The sequence below is a fragment of the Mesoplodon densirostris genome, chromosome 7, assembly GCF_025265405.1.
Source record: "Mesoplodon densirostris isolate mMesDen1 chromosome 7, mMesDen1 primary haplotype, whole genome shotgun sequence".
In the NCBI taxonomy this organism is placed as follows: Eukaryota; Metazoa; Chordata; class Mammalia; order Artiodactyla; family Ziphiidae; genus Mesoplodon; species Mesoplodon densirostris.
Genome location: NC_082667.1, coordinates 88863150 through 88890417, shown reverse-complemented (window position 1 = coordinate 88890417; position 27268 = coordinate 88863150). Strand labels below are relative to the sequence as shown.

At 39.8% G+C, this 27268-nt stretch overlaps 1 protein-coding gene and 1 long non-coding RNA gene across 4 annotated transcripts in view; both read right to left on the bottom strand.

Annotated features, from left to right (window-relative positions):
• The window catches only part of LOC132494373 (uncharacterized), a 110129-nt gene extending 106472 nt beyond the window's left edge, over positions 1–3657 (bottom strand). Inside the window, exon 1 of the long non-coding RNA XR_009533051.1 lies at positions 3456–3657. This is a non-coding gene — a long non-coding RNA (uncharacterized LOC132494373). The remainder of the gene's footprint in view (positions 1–3455) is intronic.
• LOC132494370 (large ribosomal subunit protein eL21-like) overlaps positions 1–27268 on the bottom strand; it is a 171403-nt gene that overhangs the window by 62931 nt on the left and 81204 nt on the right. For 2 of the 3 annotated variants that reach the window (XM_060105426.1, XM_060105425.1), the window contains exon 1: positions 10680–10846. The exons of the other annotated variant lie outside the window; for it this stretch is intronic. The gene's annotated coding sequence lies outside the window, so the exon portion shown is untranslated. Of the gene's footprint in view, positions 1–10679; positions 10847–27268 lie in introns of those variants that run through there. 3 annotated transcript variants of the gene reach the window in all.

Sequence of the window (27268 nt, the reverse complement as noted above, 5' to 3'; positions counted from 1 at the left end):
ATTACAGGAATATTATCTGTTGAAGAAGTTGATGGTTTTTATAGTAAATGTATGTATTCAAATGATAAATGTTTCTGCATAATCTCTGACCTAACAATACCATTCCATGCCACTCCAAGAATTCTTCCATCAAAAGTAAAAGCTCCAGCACATAAAGACATGAACCTCTATGTCCATTACCACATTTCTTGAAATCATAAAACTGTTTGGAACTTAATAAATGTTTATCAATGGGTTTTGACTGAATGAAATTATGGCTCACTCATAGTACACATTACTGGGCATCTACTAAAGGTAATATGGTAGTGATATATGCTAGATATCATTAATATAATAGAAACACAATGTACTAAAAGTGTTTTGCAACTAAAAATCACTATACATTGTATGGCTTTAAAAAGGAATGAAATGCTGCTACATGCTATAACATGGATACACTTTGAAAACACTATGTTAAGTGAAAGAAGCCAGACACAAAAGGACAACTATTGTATGATTCCACTTATATGAGGTAGTTAGAATAGGCAAACTATAAACCCAGAAAACAGAATAGAGTTAACCAGAGGCTAAGGGGAGGGGAGAAATAAGGGGTTATTGTTTAGTGAGTACAGTTTCTGTTGGGGATAATAAGAAAGGTCTTAAAATGGATAATGATAATGGTTGCTCAACATTGTGAATGTACTTAATACCAATAAATGATACACTTAAAAATGGTTAAAATGGTAAATTTTACATTATGGGACATTTTACCAAAATAAAAAATAAAAATATACTATAAAATAAAGTAAAAATTTACCTCCTACTAGGCATACTATGAAGTTTGCATAAAATTGCACTTATTTTAGGAGCTTATATGGTTATTATCATATTTGGGGACATGTAAAGAAAGCAACAGCTTAAGTAGTCCTCTTGAGTTCTTTCTCTCCATCTTTCCAACCCGGTTTCTTCCAGATTAATGGTTTTGTCATGCCTCTCTTTGAATACTAGCATCAGTAGGAATGCTAGCTAGTACTGGTTTCCTTAAGTATCAGCGAAAAATTTTAATGTATTTTTATGCTGGTAATTGTTTTAGAACCTGGGAGGGATGTCATTGTTTTCTTAACTTGGCAAAAGCAAATATATTACTGTAGACAGCATTACTAGAAAGAAATAGTAACTTTGAAGTAGACATATGTCCATCCTAAGAAAACTGAATATATTTCAAAGCAGACCACACCACTCAACTGCTGGCAATGTTCTTCCACATACTTGGCAGTATACTACTCGAAGTCTGAGAACTGTTTCTTTTTTGTAAAAATGATTTTGATTGGAAAACCCTGAATAAATCCTTTGGAATGTGTAACGTTTAGAGCTCCTTCTGGGATTCCTTTTCCATGAATCAAGGTTCTTTGATTCACTATCCTCCTTGGCACTTGCTTCCTAGTCATCTCAGCAGCCTTTGTGCCAGTGATAAGGAAGAGCTCCCATTTTAGGTCCTAAAGCAGGGAGAACAATAAAAGGAGAACCTCGGGCCTCCCTGGTGGCGCAAGTGGTTGAGAGTCCGCCTGCCGATGCAGGGGATGCGGGTTCGTGCCCCGGTCTGGGAGGATCCCATGTGCCGCGGAGCGGCTGGGCCCGTGGGCCATGGCCGCTGAGCCTGCGCGTCCGGAGCCTGCGCGTCCAGAGCCTGTGCTCCGCAACGGGGGAGGCCACAACAGTGAGAGGCCCGCATACCGCAAAAAAAAAAAAAAAAAAAAAAAGGAGAACCTCATTTCAAGTACCAGAAATGTCTGGGCTATAAAGAACACACATATTGTCAAGGTAAGCCCAGAGTGGGGTGACATCACCAAGGTCATTCCTGGCTCCGCGTCCCCCCCCCAGGAGGAACAACTAACAATTATTTGGAAACAGGACACTATTTGAGAGAATCCTAGAACATGGAGGTGAGGCTGAAGCACCCCCGTGCACCACAGAGACCAAGACAGACTGCATTAGAAGGGTGAGAGAAGGAGCTACACGTTGACCACACTGCCCCTCCCCCAGGCCAGTGGAGCACTATGGGTGAGGCCTCCCGTGAACCTCTGGTTCCTCCAGTAGGAGAAGAGAACTGGGGGACAGCAAGCACCACCACTAGCATTGGGGTTGCTTTGTGGGAGCCACTGCTCTAATCTGCTCCACTGGGATTGCAGGGGAATCTGCAGGGATTGACCACTAAAAGTTGGACTGTGATGAAGGGGGAAGGGGCATGCAACAGCCAGCACATGGATTGTGACAGATGGAATTCATACCTGCAGTGCCCAAGTAGGGATCACAACGGGCATCTTTGCTTATCTACAGAGCCAGGTTGGCGGGGCACTACAACCAGGGAACTCAGGGTACAGATCCACCTGATACGCATCTGGCCCTTGAACCTGGTTTGCCCATAGCCAGGGAAAGAGCAGAGTCACAGCCCACCCACTGTGGACAGTGTCTTCTGGCCATCTGACCAAAAGGGCTGGCAATAAATCCTGGAAGCTATTTGGCCCAGTCGTGCTCCAGCCAAGAGGCAGGCAGCCAGAGCTCATCACTGGCTCTGGTACAAAGCAGAGCCAGTATCAGGTGTGGAGGGATCCTGTACCATGCACAGGCACGGAGATTAATTCATATCCAAGGCTGAGAGGAGCCCCCAGCTCCTCCCAACTGGGGAGCCTGTTTGAGAAATTAAGAGTAGCCTAGAGCGGCCCCTCCTCATCCCACCCAGGCAAAGGAACTGGGACTAGCCCCATCCCATCTGCTGTGGAGAGTGTCTTCCTGGCCCATCTGACTAGAAGGATTGGTGACAACTCCTAGAAACTGTGCGGCCCAGGAGTGCTCAAGCCTAGAGAAGGGTAGGCAGAGCTGATAGTCTGCAAAGCAAAGCCAGTGGCCTTGTTCAGCCACAGAACGTGGAGTGTGGATCAGCTTGAGTTAAGACAACAAAGAGCTTTACTGGCTTTAGAACTGCTTCTCCTGCTGCACCCAGGCAGGAAATCTAATTCATAGCCCTACTCATCACTGAATACAGCCTTCAGCATGTCCAACTGGGGAACCTAACCAGAGAACATGGGAAGCTGTACAGCCCATTAAACAGCCCTAGATACAGTGGCACTTGAACAGACAGCACAGCCTGTGGCCTCCCCCATCTGCAGGGCAAAACCAGTGCCCTCAGCTGACCAGGGAATTAAGTGCACACTCTGGCCTGATTTGGGTTCCCAAACAATGAACTATACAGGCTCTGGGTCCTGTCCAGAGCCAGGTCCTATACAAGCTCTGATTCTCTGCCAGGAAACTAATTCATAGCCCCATCTACTACTACTACTGAATATAATACCCAGTAAAGTCTGGAGGAAGAGCCCAATTACTCAGATATGCAGATACCAAAGTAAGGAATCAAGGATCACAAAAATTAGGCAAATATGACACCACCAAAGGAAACTAATAAAACTCCAATAACTGACCTTAAAAAAATAAAGATCTGGGCTTCCCTGGTGGCGCAGTCGTTGAGAGTCTGCTTGCCGATGCAGGGGACGTGGGTTCGTGCCCCGGTCCGGGAGGATCCCACATGCCACAGAGCGGGCTGGACCCGTGAGCCATGGCCGCTGAGCCTGCACGTCCGGAGCCTGTGCTCCGCAACGGGAGAGGCCACAACAGTGAGAGGCCCACACACCGCAAAAAAAAAAAAAGAGTATCTATGAACTGTCAAAGAATTCAGAATAATCATCCTAAGGAAGTTTAGTGAACTACAAGAAAGCACAGACAGCTAAGTGAAATTAGGAAAACAATGCATGAACAAGACAAGAAGTTTGACAAGGAAATAGCAACATCAAAAAAACAGGAGCACTAGATTTTAAAAATACAATAACTGAACTGAAGAATTCAATAAAAAGTTTCAAAGGTAGATTCGACCATGCAGAAGAAAGAATCAGCAAACTGGAGGATAGAACTTTAGAAATTACCCAGTGAAAGGAACAAAAAGGAAAAGAATAAAAAGAGTGAAGAAAGCCTATGGAAATTATGGGACACAACAAAGTAAACAATGTTCATGTTATGGGAATTCCAGAAAAAGAAAAGAGAGAGAGAAAGGGAAAAAAAGTATATTTAAAGCAATAATGGATGAAACCTTCCCAAACCTAGGATGAGAAATGGACATCCATATCCATGAAGCCCAAACAAGCCCAAACAGGTTGAACTCAAATAGGGCTACTCTGAGACACATTGCAATTAAATCACCAAAAGTCAAAAACAAAGAAAGAATTTTAAGACCAGCAAGAGAAAAGAGAGAAGTTACATACGAGGGAACCCTGGGGTAATTGGATATTCACATGTAAAAGAATGAAATTGGACCAATATCTTATACCACTCACAAAACTAACTTGAATTGGATTAAAGACTCAAATGTAAGACCTGAAACTATGCAACTGCCAGAAGAAAACATAGGAATAAAGCTCATTACATGGGTTTGGTAATGACTTTTTGGATATGACACTGAAAACACAAACGACAAAATAAAAAATAAACAAATGGAACTACATCAAACTAAAAAGCTTCTGCACAGCAAACAAAAACAAAAACAAATCAACAAACTGATTGAAAAGACAACCTATAGAATGGGAAAAACGTATTTGTAAACCATATATCTGATAATGGTTAATATCCAAAATAAATTAAAAATTCATACAAATCAACAGCAAAAAAAAAAAAATTACCCAATTAAAAAAATGAGCAAAGGACACGAATAGACATTCCTCTAAAGAAGACACACGAAAAGCCAACAGGTACATGAAAAGATGCTCAATACCACTAGTCATTAGGGAAATGCACATTAAAACCACATTGAGATATTACTTCACACCTGTTAGAACAGTCATCCTCAAAAATGTCAAGAGATAACAAATGCTCGTGAGGATGTGGAGAAAAGGGAACCCTTGTGCTGTTGGTGGGATTGTAAATTGGTAAAGCCAGTATGGAAAACAGTATGGAGGAGCCTCAAAAATTAACACTAGAACTACATATATCTAGCAACTCCACTTCTAGGAATATATTCAAAGAAAATGAAAACACTAACTCAAAAAGATATCTGCACCCCCATGTTCATAGCAGCATTATTTATAATAGCCAAGATATGGAAACAATCTAAGTGCCCATTGATGGACAAATGGGTAAAGAGGTTGTTTTATATATTTATAGGTATATACATATTATAGGTATACACACACACACACACACTGAAATATTATTCATCTGTAAGAAAACAAAGAAATGCTACCATTTGAGACAACAGAAATGGACCTTGAAGGCTTTATGCTAAGTTAAATAAGTCAGAGAAAGAAAGGCAAACACTATATGATCTCACTTATGTGTGGAACCTAAAAAAAAAGAAAACAATCATAGAAAAAGAGATCAGACCTGTGGTTACAGGAGACAGAGGGTCAGGGGAGGGGAAGTTGGAGGAAGACGGTCAAAGGTACAAGCTTCCAATTGTAAGATAAATACATACTATGGACATAATGTACAACATGATGACTATAGCTAACACTGACGTGTGATATATAGAAAAATCGTTAAGAATAAATTCTAAGCATTCTCTTCACAGAAAAGTATTATTTGATCTCATTTATATAAATGTGTGTGTTTGTGTGAGAGAGGACAGAATACAAAAATGCAAAAAGAAAAGTTGTAAAGTACGAAGCTGCTTAGGTTTATACCTCAACTATAACAGATAATAATTTGTTTAATTTTAATAGGTACAAAAATAAATGTTAAGCATAGAACAAGCAAAAAGAAAAACTGAGCCCAGCGTAGATGTCCTTAAAGCATTTGCAAAGGAGGGCTTTATTAGGTCCGCAAACACCTGCAATTACAGGCAAAATTCTGTGTATGTGTGTTGTGTATGTACTTGGGGAGTGGATGCATAGCCTTTATTGAATTATTAAAGGGGATGTTAAAGACCCAAAAGTTTAAAAAGCACTGGAAAGCCTGATCACAAAACCGTTTTAAATTACTCTGATTATGTTTTATAGTTTTCCTTCACTCGTTATCACTTCAAAGAACAGCATGTGAATGTGGAAAGAATCTCTGCCATTTAGGTAAGATCTCTGAGTCTCAGCGTAAAATTAGCATACAGTAGAAGGATGAAATTATACACCATAGATGAAAGTACCTAGCAGAGCGCTTTAAGACTAGTACTTACTTATGCAAGACATCTTCCCCTGCTTACTTGTTTTCAGTAGAATGAAAGCATACTGAAAGCTGGTACAATGTCTTCTTTTAAGTTTTCTTTTGTAATGCTTACTATGCTTTTTGATACGGATGAGCCAATATCCACTTAAGGGCATGTAAGCTCACAATAACTTTTGTTGAATATAACTGTTTGAATGTACTTTCACTATATTATTATATAGGGATTTTAAACTAAAATGTACTTGCACACATTATTTAGAGCCTAACTTGGATATCAGAGTAGGTGGATATACACCCCTGGAAAATAATAGCTAATTTCTGCACTAACATCAAACTGCTGAACATCTACTTTGCATATACATAGCTAGGCACTGTATTATGAGTTGCAGGTAATAAAAAGTCGTTAGTCAAAGACTCTGCTCTCTAGGATTATTTTACAACAGCAAATCATGTTCAAACTAAAGGATAGACCAAAATAGGAAGCGCCATAGGAATTTAGACAAGGGAGAAACACATCTGAAATGAGAAGGAAGGTGGGTATGGGGAAGGGTTCATGGAAGAGGCAGTGTATGCTGTGAGCAAGGTTTCAACGTGTAGCAGGGTGAGTGAAAGGAACAAATGAAGACATATAGTCGTGATATCATGAGGCACAAACTAGAAATAAACAGCACTTGTTTTAGGCTGGTCATGAGGTAATTTAAGGGGATTAGTGAGAAACTAGATAAAGAGATATCTCTTTATATATTACTTATTAACAATACTTTTGAACACAAGTATTTAATTTAAAAAAAAGAACAATATAGGGATAGGAGATTAGGAGGTACAAACTATTATTATAAAATGAGCTATAAGGATATATTGCATAGCACAGAAAATATAGCCAATATTTTAGAATAACTATAAATGGAGTATAACCTTTAAACATTGTGAGTCACTATATTTTACACCTGTAACTTATATAATATTACACATCAACTCTACTTCAATTAAAAATGCTATTTTAGTGAATAAAACACTAAGCAGTAAAATTTTTAAAAAAGAACTTAGAAGAGAACTTAAAAATAAAGACATAAAGAGCAGGTTGAAACAGCGCAGAAATCTGGCAATTAAGAGGCCATTGATAACTTTCAAAATAGCACTTTTTCTACCCATTCTCAGTGGAGGCAAAGCCTTATTAATCCTACTATTTCTTTTTCTGTTTTTCAAAATCTCAGGATAAGTCTATTTCAATTGTAGCTAATGGCAGTAATGCAGCACCAGAAAATGCCTTTTGTAAGGAGAAGCAACTTTGAATCCTAAATCGGTACTCAAGTCTTAAATTACTGATAACACTGACCACCCACCAGACTAAATTTTTTTTTTTACGTGATTGGAAAGCAACAGATTAATTTCAATTCTATCTTGTCAAATCTACAAAAAAGTTCCCACAGTTCATTTAGCAACTAATAGCGTACATCCTTCTATTTGGTATTATTCCTCCTCCTTAACACCGGGCAATTAATTTTGCCTTTCTCTGGGAAACGTTTTTAACAAAGGAAATAGAGTCATAAACCAGTTTCGGATAGGAAATCATACAACTATTTCTACCTAGGGCTTTGAATTTAGAAACTTTCCTCAGAAATTGTTGAAATATAACAAAGTCCAAACTCAGAAATAACTTAAATTTACTTATCTTAGTTGCACTAAAATAACAAATTTTATTTTCTATCTTGTTTTCTTTCTTCCCCAGAAGGCTTCTCCAACCCTAATCCATAACTTAATGCATTCATCTCACCTATAAAATCACTGGCAGGTATGATGCCGGCTTTGGCGGCTCCAGTCCCCTAATCCTGACCCATTTCTTGCCAAAGAATTCAGTTTCTTCAGAAACCAAGTAACAGACATTTCAATTTCTAACCATCATTAGCATATTTTCATGTACTAATACTCAACATAAAAACACCTTTTAAAATTACAGAAATTTTTACTGTACTTAAGATCAATTGCACTAACCTGTATTTCATAAACCTTGGGCTACTTTCTTAAAAATGAATTATTATTTTAATATGTTTTTCACTTATTATTCAGAATAATTATTCATATAATTAAATAGTTTACAATTAGGTAAGAAAGGTGGAAAATAGTTTTGCTATTCTTGTTCTTTGTTCTCTCTTCTACTTGGTGTGCCTGAGTCAAAATTTTAGAATATTGAAAATTTAATATTTCAAACCCAAACCACATTTAAAGATAATAATAACAACCAGCCAAAACAATTTCGGTCCAGAGCTTTGCATGGTCCGGGGAACAGTTCTCTGAGTGGGCCATTTGGAGTGGGATTTGCCCACCCGCCTCCACTCCTTCTGCCTCATATACTGAAGATAGAGACAAAGAAACCAACTCAAGTCTTTCCAAAGTGTATTTATAGAGAATTTGTAATCAGAAAAACAATAACGATATATAATAGAAGTAACATGATTCTTCAGAACCAGTATCTTGTTCTAAAGCAATATTTAAAAAAGAAGGTAAGGGGCTTCCCTGGTGGCGTAGTGGTTGAGAGTCCGTCTGCCGATGCAGGGGACACGGGTTCGTGCCCCAGTCCGGGGAAATCCCACATGCCGCGGAGCGACTGGGCCCGTGAGCCATGGCCGCTGAGCCTGCGCGTCCGGAGCCTGTGCTCCGCAACGGGAGAGGCCACAACAGGGAGAGGCCCGCATACCGCACAAAAAAAAAAAAAAAAAAAAAAAAAAAAAACTAAGAAGGTTAGCTATAAACCCTGGCCCTCTTTTTTATTGATCTCCTATTTTAATTTGTTAAAATAAAATCCATGGCCTTTTGAGTCAAACTGTCTCTTTAATTTCAGATTTAAAGATAACAAGCCTCTTTTTAAATGGAATATTGGCACACAGACACCACACAGTCTGGCTTATTACAACTGTTCTCTGTTGGTGAAGTGGCACATTTGCAATCCCCACCATAGCAATCTTCACCATTTCACAGAATATCATTCAATTGTACATCCCTAGGTGAGCAACAAGAATGGGCACTTGAGCTCAGGAGCAAAGCGTTTGTGGGGAAATCCTAGGTCAGAACCCCTAAAAGGAGAGACTAACTTGAGGATGCCCAAATAACCTGAGGTTTACCTTGGCCACCTCCCCTGGCTTTCTGACTGCCTGTGGGAAAAGTCTCTCTGGAAACTCTTTTGAGGTTATTGGGGGAATCCTAGGACAAACACACTGCTTGCTTTTGCAGGAGGACTTGCCCCATACCCTACCCAGCTAGGTGTCTCACAACCTAGCTGGACTAAAAAACCTTCAAGAAAAACGGGATAGACTGACATTTGCATTTCTACTTCCACCTATTCTTATGCACAAAATATGTAGGTAGAGCCCTCTTTCTCACACCCCAATAGATTCTGCTGTCCTTGAAACCCATCTGGTAGCTGCAGTGACTACAATGAAGGGAGTTATCGGAAACCATATTGGTACTGGGCTTAAAGGATTTTTCATGCCATGCATTTTGGGGAAGGACACAGATAACAGTCCAAACGTGGTATAAGGCAGTGCCCTTTCTGGGTCCTTGAAAAATCAGTCACGGAACAGAGGTGGTGGACAGGAGCTGACAAGAGCTGGTTTGTTAATGAGCACAGCATCCCCGGCGGGGGTGGGGGGGGAATCAATGAAATGATTGACAAGAGAAGATGGTAAATGAAGGGAGAAGTGGGGACAAGTGCTGCTCAACCCAAGCTGAACTCCAGGAGGTAAATTTCTCCTCTAATTTGAGACTCTTTCTAAAGGTTCAGTATTGAAGTGGATGTTTGACGTTGAAATGTGCAGACCCATTCTGATAACTGGAAAGGGAGGAGGCTGAGGAACGCAAAAGGAGAAGGAAGATTTCCGATTACTTCTCCAGGCTGCTGACAAGAACCTGCTGCTCGCAAACCACAAATTAACCAAGCGAAGGTTGAAGGTACAACGTAAAAGTGCAACTCAAATTATTTTACATTCGGAATCCTCTTCAATATCTAAGCGAGTGTAGCACAGCAATGGTTGATTATCTTAAGATTACAGAGGCTGGGCCTCCCTGGTGGCGCAAGTGGTTGAGAGTCCGCCTGCCGATGCAGGGGATACGGGTTCGTGCCCCGGTCTGGGAGGATCCCATATGCCGCGGAGCGGCTGGGCCCGTGAGCCATGGCCGCTGAGCCTGCGCGTCCGGAGCCTGCGCGTCCGGAGCCTGTGCTCCGCAACGGGGGAGGCCACAACAGTGAGAGGCCCACATACCGCAAAAAAAAAAAAAAAAAGATTACAGAGGCTGACCGCCTTCTTTGTTTGCCCAGTAACACCGCTCCTCCAATAATCTCAAGCACTTGGCTGATTAACATTTCAATTTCAGTTGTTGCTCCTTTTCCCATTGCAGAAGGCGGCAGGGATATTCCCCTTCTTCCCTCTGTATTACAAACCCCATTACTAACCAAGCAGAAAGCACCGCGCAGTGTGGCCGAGGCTAATAATAGCCGGGCTGCTTACCTTCTCCGGAGGGATCGAATCAGCGCATGTCCCCGGCGCCGGCTGCCCGGGGGCCGCAGTGCCGCCGCGCCGCGTCTGTGTGTGGTCAGCTCGGCCGGCCCCCACCCCACCTGCCAGCTGCAGCACCTGCTCCCGGCGCCGAGCTCCGGCCGCCGGAAGTCATCCCCCGCCCCTGGCCGGATCGCCACATTCCGCGCCAGCCGCTGGGGGAGAGGGGCCTCTCCCGGCACCGGCTCCTGGAAGCTGCGCTCAACGATCGCTACCCTTCCCGGTTACAGGGTTATTTTCTAGGAATGCTTTTACAGAAGAAGCGTCGCCGGCTGGTGGACCGAGAGAGAAGAGCCAGAGTGACTTTCCCTGCAGAGCGCCTTTCCTCTGAGCGCTCCCCTGTCACTCCCGCGGCATGGACGGCTCCATTCCGCTGTGTGGGTTTTCCACCCTCTTCATCTTCCTTATCTGTATTGTTCATTTCGCTGAATTTGAGAGTGGGATTAGCTCTTAAGATATTCAAACACTCCGAAAATATTTTAAATTGGCGACTAGTTTTTCTAAGCCCCTTGTAGCGAGCTCCACTTCCCCCACACACACATACACAGTTACTCGCACGTACACACCCAGCCAAACCACTCACAATTAGGAAAGCTGGGACCTCTCGCCCTCTTGCTTACGTAATGGAACAGGAAACTCCCAAAGGAGTGGGGAAGTAGGACCGGCTAGCGAAAGCACTCAAGGAAAGAGAGAGGGGTCGCCCCAAGATTTTGTTGCTGTTTAGTGGTGTCCTTAGTGGACAGATGTTCCCCCTCTAACCCCCTGGCCTCGCCCCAAGTGGAATGGCTGGTCTGGTGACAGCTGTAACATTTGAAAACAAAGAAGCTGAAGCCACATTAACAGATGGCTGCATCTCTTTCTTTCCCGAAGGATTGATCAGAATTGGCTTTAAGAATCATATTAGCATATACGTATATAATAAGCCCTTTCCTTCTCTCTTTAAATTGGCACCAGCTATTAACAGGTTTCTCTCTCTCTCTCATCTTCCTCCCTCCCTCCTTCCCTCCCTCCCTCTCCTAAGCTGACCAGATCATCAGTTTCCTGATTTAAGGGGGAAAAAAGGCCAAGGATGTGCTCTCTTTACAGCTGAACCAGGGTTTATTTTCCCAGTGTTGAGCCATTCCCAAGTAGAGAGGCTCTTTGACACTAGGGTTCTCTGTGAGTGAACTTCTCACATTCAGCTTGCTTTTGGAATTGCCCATCACTAGGTCCAGGCCAGTTTTATCCTTGGATTTGTCCAGCAACCTAAACAGTATAATTGCACAAGGCCAAGGCAGTACTTTTACTCTAGGAAGCCTTCGCAACTCTCTGTTTAGCAGTTCCAAAATTAGGAGGTAGTGTAGCAAACAGTTTCAACAAGGCTCAGTAAGAATTCTTGACCCTAGAATGCGGGCTTTTTAAAAGCTGGAACAACCTAATTCATCTCTCTGTGTTTCACTTTCATAAAATTAGACCTCACCAAAGAGCAGGGGATTCTTAATATGTATCAAAGTGTATGTGGAATCTGGATGGGAATATTACATCTTTAATTTCACTAACCTCTAACTGCAATTTAGTATTTAGCATGTCCTTTAAATCTAAATGCAGACAACAAACCACAATAATATTAGGAGTACCTGTGCCTATATCCCCAGCAGATATCACAGACAATTTCCTAAGGCAGTTTTATAAATATCTCAAAGTATCACTACTCTGATGTCACAATCAAATCATCATTACCTTTTTTGTTTTATCTAATAGACTATATCTATTTTAGAATGGTTTTAGATATACAGAAAAATTAAGGGGATAATACAGAGTTCTTATATATCTCATTCCCAATTTCCTCTATTATTGACACCGTACACTAGTGTGGTACCTTTTTTACAATTAATGAGCCAATATTAATAAAATAATATTAACCAGAGTCTGTACTTTATTCAGATTTCCTTGGCTTTTGCCTAGTGTCCTTAATTCCATTTCAGGCTTCCATCCAGGACACCACATTACATTTAGTTATCAAGCCCTCTTAGGCTCCTCTGGGCTGTGGTAGTTTCTCAGGCTTTTCTTGTTTTTGATAACCTTGACACTTTTTTTTTTATTATTTATTTATTTATTTATTTATTTATTTATTTATTTATTTATTTATTTATTTATTTATTTATTTATGGCTGTGTTGGGTGTTCGTTGCTGCGCGTGGGCTTTCTCTAGTTGCAGAGAGCGGGGGTTACTCTTTTTTTTTTTTTTTTTTCTTTTTGCGGTATGTGGGCCTCTCACTGTTGTGGCCTCTCCCGTTGCGGAGCACAGGCTCCGGATGCGCAGGCCCAGCGGCCATGGTTCACGGGCCCAGCCGCTCCGCGGCATATGGGATCCTCCCAGACCGGGGCACGAACCCGTATCCCCTGCATCGGCAGGCGGACTCTTAACCACTGCGCCACCAGGGAGGCCCGGGGGTTACTCTTTGTTGCAGTGCGCTGGCCTCTGATTGAAGTGGCCTCTCTCGTTGTGGAGCACAGGCTGTAGGCGCCTGGGCCTCCGTAGTTGCAGCACATGGGCTCAGTAGTTGTGGCTCACGGGTTTAGTTGCTCCCTGGCATGTGGGATCTTCCCAGGCCAGTGCTCGAACCCGTGTCCCCTGCATTGGCAGGTGGACTCTCAACCACTGCGCCACCAGGGAAGCCCCAACCTTGACGGTTTTGAGGAGCAGTGATCAAGTGTTTTGTAGCATACCTCACTAATGTAAACTGTCCAATGCTTTTCTCATGGTAAGGCTGGGATTATGGTTTATTGGGAGGACAACCAGATAAAGTGCCTTTTTTATAACATCTTATCAAGGGTACATGCTATCCACGTGATTTGACTGTTGATGTTGACCTTGATAACCTGGCTGAGGTCGTGTCTCAGATTTCTCCACTGGAAAGTCACTCCTCCACCCCTTCCACACTACACTTGTTGGAAGGAAGTCACTATGTGAAGCACAAACCCAAAGAGTGGAGAGTTAGGATCCACCTCCTTGAGGACAGAGTAGGTACATAAAATATTTGGAATTCTTCCACACAGAGTTGTCTATTTCCCCCCAAATATTAATTTATTCAATTATTGATATTTATTTATATCAGTATAGACTCGTGGATATCTATTTTATCCTTTGGGTTATAATCCAATACTACTTTATTTTGTTGTTTGAATTGTTCCAGCTTTGGCCATTGGGAGCTTTTGCTTTTGACGCCTGTGCTCCTTTGACATACTCCCTTTGGGGTGTGTGAGTTTGTGTGTGTCTGTGTATCTGTGTGTATATGTGTTTAGCATGCATGTTTGTGTGTGTGTTTAACACTTCCTGACTTTCTGGTACCACAAGGTGCTCCAGGCTCATTTTGTGTATTTCCTGCCCCAGTCCTAGAATCAGTCATTTCTCTGAGGAGCCCTGATTCCTTTTATTGGAGAGTAGTAATAGAAACCAAGAGCTGGGCTCTAGATGTGCTGTTGCTAATGGGGTATTATTTGATTAGGCTCTCTTAACTGAGAGAACAAAGAAATAGATATGTATAGTAACCCATGTATATACACATATCAGTAAATATTTCTCTATATAACTATCGATATCTATATTGAGCTGAGTGTATACTGATGTCTGCAACTATAATCCATTAATGCTGAGATTAGTTTAGCTTTCTCCTCGTTTATCTGTAAATTCATACTTCAATATTGAGAAATGTGGCTACCACCATCCACCATCTATTTATTTAATTGTTCAATTTCAGTACACATGTATCAGAATTGTTAACCCATCACCCCAACATCACTATTTTTAAGTATAGTAGTTAGTAGAGTCTCTGTTATATCTTGCTATTTAATGAGTTTAAATACCCATTCGTTTCTATATCACAAATTTGGTTTTTAAAATATTCTAATGACTGCATTTAAAACATAGTAACTAGTTTCTTTTGAGATTCTATGTATTATATTTTATGAATTTAAAAGTGTTATTTTAAGACTATTTAAGTGGGCTACTCCATATTGTCAAAGGATCCACAGTAAAAAGAAGGTGAGGTTCTCAACCTCACAAAGATTATTGTCAGTTTATAAGGAGATGATGTGAAATTGTCTGGTGCAAATGTTGGGAGCTCATGCGTGATAAGTGTTCGCTTTGTCCACTTAGGCAGGCTTCTTTCTCCTTTAAAGTTCTAAATACCTTGGAAGAGAGAACATGCTAAACCTTATGGTTAATAATTTATAATGTAGTGGAAGGATTTGCTAGGTATCAGTGTTGGAGGTAAAGGTCCATATAAGGTTGACAGAGGATGAGAAGAAGACAAGGATGACCCTGAAGGTCAGGGGTTTTGTAGTTGAACAGACTGGGGATTGGATCCTTCCATTCACAGCCTGACTTTGTCTCATTTTTGAAATAAGGAGAACAATGGCTATTACATAGGCTTGTCCTTAAGAGTGAAAGTAGATGTTTAATCTTTTCTTTCAATTTGTTTGAGACAGTGGGGATTAAGTGTGGTGATTTGGGACAGTTACATAACATATTGGATTGTCCTTCCTTGTATAGTTTTCACTCTGTGAAGCCAGACTCACTGGAGGTATAGATAGTTTCTCATGATAATTCAGGCTCCTTCATCCATGAAAGTACTCTTGCCAGGTGCTTTTTACTCATAGAAGACAATCAATGTTGATGGTGCTTGGGATAAAACAAAAATTAAAGATATTAAATGGCAGGAATTAACTGCTTCAGATGCTATACCATGGCGAGAGACATAGGGGAAAGAGAAAGAAAAAAAATGAAATGAGAAATGTCTTACGTCAACATGTACGGTTTGAATCTATCTGCTTGGAACTTGACATACACCAGTATGCCAGATAATTTAATTTAATGAATAGTGGCTAGGGTGAGGTGAAATAGATCAGTTTTTTAATCTATGACTTTTCATTGAAGAACCCTTTTTTAAAAAACAATCTTCGGATCATGACTTTGAGGTCTGCAGTAATTCCTTTCTGATATTCTAGAATTACAGATCAAATGGCCTCATGATATCATGCGTCTCCGCAAAGGACAATATGAAAACCTGAGCCAGAGGCCCTGGGTGCCTGAAGCTGTCAGCATTAGAACTACTCCTTTGGTTTAAGGAGTCCTTCCAGAAAGGACTCATTTAAATGCAAATATACTATCAAGAGGGGTAACCATGTATCCAGTATCTGATTAGCAGCCATTAACAATTTAGCAGAGATTAGCTTCTCAGATTTATTATGGAGAGGAGTTGTCAGGGTGATTTGGCCCAGGCATCTGTCATCCACTGACTGCCAGGTCTCCTGCCCTCTTCACTACATAGGGATCTGCCTAAAGCTGGGAATTTAGTTTACTAGGAAAGAATTGGGCACTCACCGCATGACAATCAATATTGTTTTACATAATTTTGACTTATGAGAAAGGGTAGGAGGAGAATTTCTATAATAATAGTACCTTTGTGTGTGTGTGTGTGTGTGTGTGTGTGTGTGTGTGGTAGCTGCTCAGCTTAGGTTGATTAATCATACTCTACAGAAATCTTAAAATTTTATGATAATCATCTACCCTTTCAATGAGGCCAGAAATTATATCATGTAAAATATGCACAAATGTAGTCTAGGGATGGCAAAGCTATAGTAATAGAAATAGAATTGCGTTCAAGTAATTATAGCTGGACTAAAAATTTCCTGCATTAATATGAAAGCACGGATACAAGAGTACAAGAAAATGATCATTCATATGAAGATTGATATTTCATATTGAATATCTGTAACAGAAATAGGAAAATGGAAGAAGGGAAATGACTACAAACAGAACAGTAACTGTTTCTTTAGACATCGCTAAGAATTCACCTTGTTTTTACTGGTAAGGAGTTCACATATAATACCAGACCTATATAATACAGGTAGTATTCTATAATTGGAAGCCTAGATTTAATTGAGAAATGTATGTGTACTTAAGTGAGATGCTTGGTAAATGGCATATGATACATTCAATAGTGTGGTGTAAGTAATTCTCAAATAAACCCTTTTAAAAATAAATCATCATGTAGAAGTCATGAAATAAAACAATGTACTTAGGCATTGCTCTTTAAATTTTTTAACCTTAAGTTTTTTTTTTAAAAGAGCTTCAAATGCTTAGCTTTTTTAATTTATTCATTTATTTGTTTATTTAATTTTGGCTGTGTTGGGTCTTCGCTTCTGTGTGAGGGCTTTCTCTAGTTGTGGCTAGTGGGGGCCGCTCTTCATCGCGGTGCACGGGCCTCTCACTATCGCGGCCTCTCTTGTTGGGGAGCACAGGCTCCAGACGCGCAGGCTCAGTAGTTGTGGCTCACGGGCCTAGTTGCGCCGCGGCATGTGGGATCTTCCCAGACCAGGGCTCGAACCCGTGTCCCCTGCATTAGCAGGCAGATTCTCAACCACTGCGCCACCAGGGAAGCCCTAACCTTAAGTTTTTAAAGAATCTAAGAAAACCAAAAAATCCCTCCTGGAGAAAGGTATACTTTGAATAAAACTTTTGCATTGTAATGAATAGATTATTAAATAGTATTTATAAAGAATTATGTCTCTATAATTATTCATTTTTTAATAAAAATGAATATTCAACTTTTCAAATCAAATTTAAGCTTATAAGAAGAGGAAATTGAAATTTGATTAAAAAGTAAGTTTCAATGAACTGTGTTTGGTCATCAGGCAAGTGGATGTTCATCCATTCAGCAGATATTGATGGAGTGTCTAATATGTGCCGCTGTTCTAGGCACTAGAGCAGTAGGCTCTAGGAGTGAACAAATAAATCTCTTCTTTATGGATCTTATGTTCCAGTGGAAGGAGACCACCATAAATACATAAATATAGCATGTTAGTGGAAGGACCATGAAGGAGCAGCGTAATGATGCGAGGTTTAGGGCAAGCATATAGGGTGGTCAGGGAACATTTGAGCAGAGATTTGAAAGAAGTATGGGAGCAAACCGTATGAATACACTGAAAGAGAGGCTTGGTGTATGCAGGTGGGTGGGCTTATACTTTATGTGTTCCAAAGACTAGGAGGTTAGTTGGTTTGTAGTGAAATGATCAAAGGGGAAATTGTTAGAAGATAAGGTTAGAAAGCTAGGTTAGCGAAAAATCACTTAGGGTCTTTTAGGCGATGGTCAAGAGAGAACTTTAGAGGATTAAGAATTTGTTTTTGGACATAGTAAATTTGTGATGGCATGTGTGGACATGTGAAGTAGACAACTGGTTATACTAGTCTGAATTTCAGCAGCAAGAGATTATCATGGCCCTAGATGAAAATTGGTAAATCATCATGGTATTTAAAGTCTCTAGATTTAAAGATGAAATCACTTTATAAGTAGGCATAGGCAGAGAATACATGATGCTGAAGGACTGAGCCAGGAGACACTCCATCCTCTAGAGGATTCGGCAAAGGATATAAGAAGTGAGCAGGGAGATAAGACGAATTGTCTCATGAGCCAAGTGGTAGGTGTTAGAAGGAAGAGGGAGTTATTATTAATCCTACTGGTAGATTAAGATGAGAACTGATCACTTAATATAGGACTTGGCAACATATAATAGATATCACTAATAACCTTAAGAAGAGTAGTTTCTGTGTAGTGGAGAGGACAAAAATAGGTAAGTGGGAGATAAGGAAATGAAACGTTAAGTGGAGCTGTGTTGTTTGAGTCGTTTTGCTCTAAAGAGGAGCAGAGCAATGGGGCAATGGTTAGAATTGGACATGGGAAGAGAGAAAGACTTTTTCCCTTTAAGAGGAGAGGTATTAGACCTTTGCATGCTAATGAAAGCATCTGGTAGAGAGCAAATAATGGAAGATACAGGGAAGAGGAGACACAGTAGAAGAGAAATCCCTGATTCGGCCAGAAGGGAGGTATCCAGTGCAGAGTAGAGGGTTCGGCCTTAGAACAGAGGACAAATATTTCTTCTGCCAAAGGAAGAAGGAAGGCAGCACACGTGGTTTCAGATAGATCCAGGTAGGATGGTAGACTTGGTGTTTGGAGTTCACGGATATTCTATTTTGATCCCTCCTGTATTCTCAGTGAATTAGGAAGCAGCTGAGAATTTAGAGGAAGACATGTTATAGACGTAAAGAAAGAGGAGTTATGAAATTGTTCTCTAGGACAGAAGAAAAGAGAATTGATTCAGCAATCAGTTTTCTAGTAAGTACTAAGAGTTCACATGGGGTAAAATGATTATGAATTTAAATGAGGCAAATTAGAAAGGTTGCTCATTTTTTTCTCCAGCCATGTTTAGTTGTTTGGCCCAGACGCTGAATTGGCATAAGTTCTATTTCACTAGGGCTGGCATTTTGCACTGCCAATATGACTAAGAGTGAGGGCCAAGGGACTTCACAGTGTCTCTGCAAAAGAGTGATTCTAATGACAGACCATGGGTTCTAATCAGGGTAAGCAGAGAACTGAGGAATTACGCCTTGAGCGCTACACTTGATTTTAACTGCAGGTTGGAACACAAAACTGAAAATCTTGACTGATAATGGTATGGTAAGGGCAGACACAGCTAGAACCTCCACATTTCACTCTGTTACACAGGAATTCTCCATGTTTCTTTCAGCTGAATTCCTGTCTCTCATTTCTTGATTCTTAATTCAGTGACATTATCTGAGGGGAGGTATGCATTTTTGATAAAGAGTTTCAGAAATGCATTTTACAAGACTACTTTTGATTTTAAAGTTGTTAGACTAGAAATAAGTTTAACAGAGCTTGCAATGTTTTCAAGTGCTTTTCTTTTCTCTAAAGAGACATTTGTTTGACTATTACACCGAGCACCATCCTTCAGGTGTTCTTCCTCTGGCATTGAAAATAGGAGTAAAATGTAAAAATTAAACAAACATATTATCTTCAAACAGATATGGATCACTGTTTTCTTTCTAATATGGGCCAAATCTTGCTATTGACACCATGTCCATTTTTTCCCCAGTGTAACTAGTTGATTACTAGTTTTCCCTTCATTGTGTGTATGAGACATGTTTGCCCCCTCATGGATGAATCTGGAACTGTCACCGTGAACTTTTTCTTGTTTTTATAGGGAAAAATAGACTGGAAGTATAGATATTGTGGTCAATGGGAATTATTTTTGAAGGAAATGTTGAGGCTGACCAAAAGAGGTTGAAATCACTAGATGTTTAACCTTCAATTAGTTTCAGAACTTGGGATTATGTTAAGAACCACACTTTAAGTGAATCTGGAAGAAGATGATAGACAAAAAAGTTTAAATTTTGACATCCTTTTAAAATATGAGAACACAGAATTGTGAAGAAAGCTAGTCTCACTCTTATTTAAATATTAAAATGCTTAATGTTTGTAACTTAACTCAGAAGGATGAGATGGCTTTTCTTCAATTAGTTTAAGATTATATAAATATAAATGAAGGAAAACCTGCCATTGATTAATCTTCACTTGCTACATATAGAGTTATACAAGTTATGAGAAAGTCCATTCTTAGGACTGTGGGAACAACAATGAATCTGACTTTCCCTTAAGTGTTTTCCCTAACATTCTAGAAAAAATAACTTCAATGTGCTGATTTAGACATTTATGACTTATTTGCTTGTCACTGTTTCCGTTTCTAGGAATAAGACCCAGTTTCTTTCCTCAAAAGAGTTGCAAGTTGATATAGAGCCAAAAATTGCAATAAAGTGTAATCAATTCCACTGCAGAAGTTTGTACTTGATATAAATTAATAGAAGTGCAAGCAATGTATTTTAAGTTCATTCTAGAGGAGTAGTTCAGAATAGCTTCATAGAGGAGAAGACCTGAGCTATCTTGGGAGATGTTTAAACAGATGAGGAGTGGAGCCGGAGTTGGGAAGGCAAAGGCAGTGTAGCCTTAGAATGCAAATGTTCACAGACATGATCTTGTGGCTTATTCACCATTCTTACCGACCTAAGAAGGACACCTGCTGGTAGCTTCATCATCATCATCATCACCATCATGTTAATAAAGAATGGATATTTTTGTCAGGTAGTCAAACAAGCTCTTTACATGTAGCACCTAGATGTTTTCTACGATCCACCTTATGAGTTCAATCATTGTAATTATTCTCATTTTTCACATACAAAAATGAAGACTTAGAGAGATTAAGTAATTTGTTCAAATCTTGGTGTGTGCCCTTTCAACTCCATGCTCTGTACCTCTGTGCTTAACAGGCTAGGATGATTTGCCCATATTAAGGGCTCAGATATTGGTTGATAAGTATAATAATCTCATAAAAGGTAAAGTGAAGTAATCTGCTTTGATGTTTATGATGCAGTTTGGTGAATGCACTTAAGTGCCAATAGATGAAAAATAAAAGTTAGAATCACACAAGACATAGAGAATAAAAATTCATATATGTATGTCTGTTGGGAACAAAAAATCCTCTTGAATGTCTAACTTCTTAGTAAATATCAGGATATCACATACACATCATTAGGCAGCATCAATGGAGTATCCTCTGTACCCTGCAAGAGGGCACTGTTACAGATGCACAGAAAGAAAATTCATATTTCCTGCACATTATAAATAAGGACATACTATGATCACTCTTTAAGAATGAAGTAATTTGAATTTTTAACTTTTCCTTATCAATTGGTGTATATGAATCATGTTAGGTGAAGAATTATTGGTTGATTGGACATTTTATGTCTTAATTCTTTTCAGAAAACAGTAAACAAATCCCTTTAGGATCAAAATATCACATTCAGCAAATAAGTTATTATACTGAAGAAAGTGATGAATTCAGTAAAGTGTCTGGAATCTAAAATATTATTATATAAGAAGTAATTGAAGGAACTGGGAGTAGATGACATGAAGCAAGACCAGGAGAGAAGTAGGTGGTCGCTCTAAACTATTTTAAGAGTTGTCCTATGAAAAAGGGTTTAGACTGTCCCACACTGAAGATTTTAGACCAAGTAGACAGGTTTAGGTTGATAAAAGGATGAATATTTTGACAAGTAGAACCTTTCAACTATAAAATGGACCGACTGCATTTTAAACTCAAGAACTCCCTGTTACTGAAGTGCTTTGACAGAGGTTGAAGTTAAGCAGTTGGAAAAGGAAGAGCCTTTACAGTGAGAAAATTCTATGATTCTATGGTTTTCAACTCATAAATTTGTGTAGTTCATCCATTTTATTCATTGTATACACTTAAGTATATTGTTCCTTGAAATGGCCATTCAAAGTTGTTTCCTGTGCCACACACTATGAATGCTAGGGTTGGTCCTGTGTAAATCTTACCCCCATTGAATTAGTATTAACCCTAAACAAGCAGCTTTCTTCCATAAGGAAACAAGAAAAGAGGTTCAGAAATGTCCAAACTAAGTTTCTATAAAACGGTGTTATCGAATCTTATTTATCAAAAAACTTCAAACAGGGGCTTCCCTGGTGGCGCAGTGGTTGAAAGTCCACCTGTCGATGCAGGGGACACGGGTTTGTGCCCTGGTCCGGGAAGATCCCACATGCCGCGGAGCGGCTAGGCCTGTGAGCCATGGCCACTGAGCCTGCACATCCGGAGCTTGTGCTCCACAACGGAAGAGGCCACAACAGTGAGAGGCCCGCGTACCGCAAAAAAAAAAAAAAAAAAAAAAGGGAAGATGCAGACCTGTATGCTTCAGGATTTTCTCACCAAAACCCCACACAATTTCTTTACTATTCCAGCCAAGTATGGTCTAGCCCTACCCTCATCCCTGTTTTTCTAAGTTTAGTAATAAAGAAAGAGATGGAAATAAAGAAGAGATATTAGGTAGAAAGATATAAAATAGTGGGGAAAATAATATAAGTGAAGTCATGTACCACCACCATTTACTAGAAGTGAACTTTCAGCACCAACATTAATATTTTTTCCTGTTATATCTGTAAATGATAATAACTAATATGTGCATAACAATTTTCAATTTAATCAAATCTCATTTTTATAACTAACTACTTCACAACAAGTAACATGCTAAGGCAACATCAATAGATGAAAAAAGGTAGTCCTTGGCCCCAAGGAATGTTGCCCAGGAGAACACAGATATATGTAAAAAATACAATCACAATACAGTGTAGCAAGTGCAACAACCAGGCATGCAGAAGTGCAAGGGTAGCAAAAAGGAGCGTGTGATCACAACACTAAAAAGAAGACTGCACAAAAGACATAATATGTAAACTGAGGTTTGAAAAATGAAGTGGGTTGCCCAGGTACCCCATACGGAGAAAGGAATTCTTGGAGGAGGGAAAAGCATAAAAGAAGACAGTGAATTGTTCATATAATCCAGAAGTGAAGTAGGCAGTGGCAGGAGAAATGATTGGACACAGGCGTCATGAATACTTGCAGGTCTGCATTTTAGCAAGTCCATTCTAAAGGAAACTTTGAGGATCAACTCGGGGGCGGGGGACAGTGGGGGGACAGAGCTAGTCATTCCTGCCAGAAACACTGGAACCAGTTTCTACCAACCCACCAATAGAACGACTTCAAAGGCAACATGGTATCACAGAAAGGGCTTGTTTTTTTGTTTGTTTGTTTTTAGTTCATTAGGCCTCACTTAAAATTCTGATTCCACAATGCACCTGCTTTGGGATCTTGAACAACGCTCATAACCTCTGCAAGTTTCAGTATAGTAAGTTTATGTGATTACCTTCATCTGTAATATCTCTGCGATGCAATTTTAATGGAAACTCAAGTTCAGGTCAAAGACAAGTTTCTCTGTGACTTCTCCTCCGAATTGATTCAAAAGCCGTCTCTCCCGTCCTCATATGGCTTCTCTTATGGAATCTCATAAAAACTTCTATGACCTCTTTCGGTTTTTTGTTGTTGTTGTTGTCTGTTTGTTTGTTTTTTAATTTAAGTATAGTTGATTTACAATGTTGTGTTACTTTCAGGTGTACAGCACAGTGATTCCTTTTTCACATTCTTTTCCCTTATAAGTTATTACAAAATATTGAGTAGAGTTCCCTGTGCCATAGAGGAGATCCTTGTTGTATCTATTCTATGCCTTCTTTGAATGACCACAGCACTTGTTGTCTGTATCAGTTTTATGTCTCTGTTTGCTTTGTGACTGAAAATGAAAAATTTCTATTTGTTCATGTCCTGGCCCTTCCTTAAAAATGTGTTCATTTATGTATTTCATATTTATTGACTGCATCTTAGACACCATGTTAACTGCTGGTTCTAGATGTTAGTAAAATATAGACCTTCCTGATCAAAAGGTCACAGTATTTGTGGGAAAACAAAAAAATGAACAACCTATGTCTCAAAGAGCTTTGTACTTCTCAAAGAGAACACACCTAGTAGGTACAATAAATACATGTATCATACATAAATGTATAAATAGTTAATGGGATTAAAAACTAGAGATAACTGCTTTTCGATTCTGAGGAAATGATGATTATATTTCACCAGGAGCTCAACACCACTCTGAGAATGAGGGCTTAACCCCCGTCCTGACTCACTGCATCGCTTTTCTGTATAAAAACACACAAGTCTGTACTTTGCTCTAGAAAAAGGCTTATCTGCCATGAATTTCAGATAGCAAGAAGAAAACTTCAAGAGGTTCAGAGAAGCATCCGGAAGCTCACATGATTATCTGGCACTAATACAACTTGCTTGACAGGAAAATAGAGCTGTAAATCTCACAAAATTAGATGATCTTTGAAGAATTTCAAAACCTCCTGCTATTAATTGGAAATCCTAGAAGAACCGCTTCTTTTAAAGCATACTGATAATATGCTTTACAGCTTAATATTCAGAAGCCTATGTTTTGGCTAAGTGAGCTTCAGGAAAGAAGGAAACTTGAGGTTCAGTTCCATCTACTCTGGAACCTCTGGTCAAGACATCTACTTCTGTGCTCAGCCATCTTATCATCTGTAAAATGGAGGCAACTCTAAGAAAACATAGTTACACAGATGTTTCACAGTTTCATGTGTCATTGTCTTCATTTGTTTCAGAAAACCAATAACATCTAAGCTACTACTGCAAAGAGTGCAATGTTACTTGGGGTCATCTAGTGCAGCTCTTCAAAGGAAAGAAAAGGAAAGGGGCCTAGAATAACTTTAATTTTCCCAAGAGGACACTATTATTTTATGGTAAATCTGAGTCAAGAACCCTGATCTCTTTGATGCCATTCCATTTTTCTGTCATTGGGTTGTGAACAACCCAGAGAAAGAAAGAGAAATAAAACTCCTATGTGCTGTGTCACTGGTACAGGACGTGACAAGATTGGAATTGGAGAACTATATATTAACAGGTATTTGGGAAATTCTTCAAACTAATTAAGATATATACCAGGTACATAAAAAACAGTATGTTTTCTCAAGATGATTCTGTAGAATGAACAGAACTGGTAACTGAAGGTGTCTGTGTGCTGCAGTTCCAAACAGGAAGGGTGAATGCTTGTTTTCTGGCACCTTGAAGACTCCACCCCAACATACACATTAAAATAAAATTAACATTTCAACTGGGTCATATTTAATTCTGCATGTTCTTGTAAGTCAGCAAAATATTTCATATATCATTTAAGTTGTCACTCAGTTTTTTTTTTTGTTTTTTGTTTTTTTTTTGTGGTACGCGGACCTCTCAGTGTTGTGGCCTCTCCCGCTGCGGAGCACAGGCTCCCGACACGCAGGCTTAGCGGCCATGGCTCACTGGCCTAGCCGCTCCGTGGCATGTGGGATCTTCCCGGACCGGGGCACGAACCCGTGTCCCCTGCATCGACAGGCAGACTCTCAACCACTGCGCCACCAGGGAAGCCCCATATCTGATTTTTGTATTAGGACTCGTCTAATTTTTTATATACATTGGAAAATAACTCATGTCTTTCTAAGGTGTATATCTTTGATTATATTTTCTATTTTCATAAAGCTTCTTGTATTCTCTACTCAAAACAGTTGTAAATAATGGCTGCATATAACTAATCAATAATCAGCCATTTTGTCCAGATTTTCAAATGTGTTGGTATAAAGCTACCATAGTATTCTTTTATAATTAAAAAAAATTCTTGGGCTTCCCTGGTGGCGCAGTGGTTGAGAGTCCGCCTGCCGATGCAGGGGACACGGGTTCGTGCCCCGGTTTGGAAAGATCCCACATGCCGCGGAGCGGCTGCGTCCGTGCGCCATGGCCGCTGAGCCTGCGCATCCGGAGCCTGTGCTCCGCAATGGGAGAAGCCACAGCAGTGAGAAGCCCGCGTACCACAAAAAAAAAAAAAAAAAAAAAAAAAAAAAAATCTCCGTTTTATAGCTAGTCCCATCTCTATCATATTTGCCAAATATTGCTTATTTTATTGGTCTTTCTAAAGAACAAGCTTTTGGATTTATTTGTCAAGTTGACTGCTTTTCTTCTCTACTTTTGACTTTCCTCTTGACTGATTTTGTCCTTCCACTCTTCGGGATTTACCTTGTTCCTTTCCTATGTCTCCTGTCCATTTCCTGTAGCTTCAAGAGCCATTTTCAACAACTCAGCGAGCTCTGCCGGCTGTGTCAAGGCCACTTCATCATACGCCAGTAAAACTTAACCTCATACACGGGGTGAAGACTCAGCAGTCTTATTTTGCTTTCAAAATTGTTCTATGGCCTTGGATCCTTCTTCTTCTCCTAAACTAGCACTATCATCAGGGAAAATTCTAGTGGGCCTAGAATTCTAGGCTTGCCTCTCCTGTAGTTTCATAATCAAAGAAAAAACATTTCCACCCTTTTTTTGATGTTGATTGAAAATTTAGCAACACTTCTTTGCACTGTATTCAAATCCCAAAATATAAGCAAGCCTTCATGCACACAGGCTCACTGAAATGTCATAATTTTAAACTATGTATGACCTGGAACAATGACCTTTCCAGATACTCCACACTCTTCCTAGGTGTTCAGACTTTTTCATTCCTACAACATCTTTTACACATGGTCGATTTGTGTCAGAAGTTCCTCCTCACTCCCACTTCTGAGTATATATCCAAAGGAAACATCATCATGATTTGAAGAGATATCTGTACTCCCATGTTCATTGTAGCATTATGCACAAGAGCCAAGGTATGGAAACAACCTAAGTGTCCATAGTAGATTAATGGATAAAGGAAATATGGTATATATATACAATAGAATATTATTCAACCTTAGAAAAGAAGAAAATCCTATCATTTAAGTCAACATGGATAAAACTGGAGGACACTAGGCTAAGTGAAATAAGACAAAGACAAATAGTGCATGATGTCACTTATATGTGGACTCTAAAAAAATAATGAAATAAATCAACTCTTCCCTCCCTGGACATTTTCCTCAGCAGAATCTAGCAGCCTCTACTAGGAGTCTTATCTTTTTTTTTATTGTTTGTACCAGATCACAACCCCAGGGAACCTATGTATTTACCGATGTGTATCTACATTATAGTTTACCATTGTTCTTTTTCTTTGTAATTCATTCCTTCCACTTCTGGCATCAGAACCTCATTTTTACTTTGGAGAAGTCCTTGTGATTCAGGTAGGCTGTGTGTCTCCTCCCTAGGCTGTGTGACTTGCGGCTGGCTAGACACAGTGTTTCACATATACTCTATACGTCTTAAGTACTTATTTCTCTGTTTTCCATC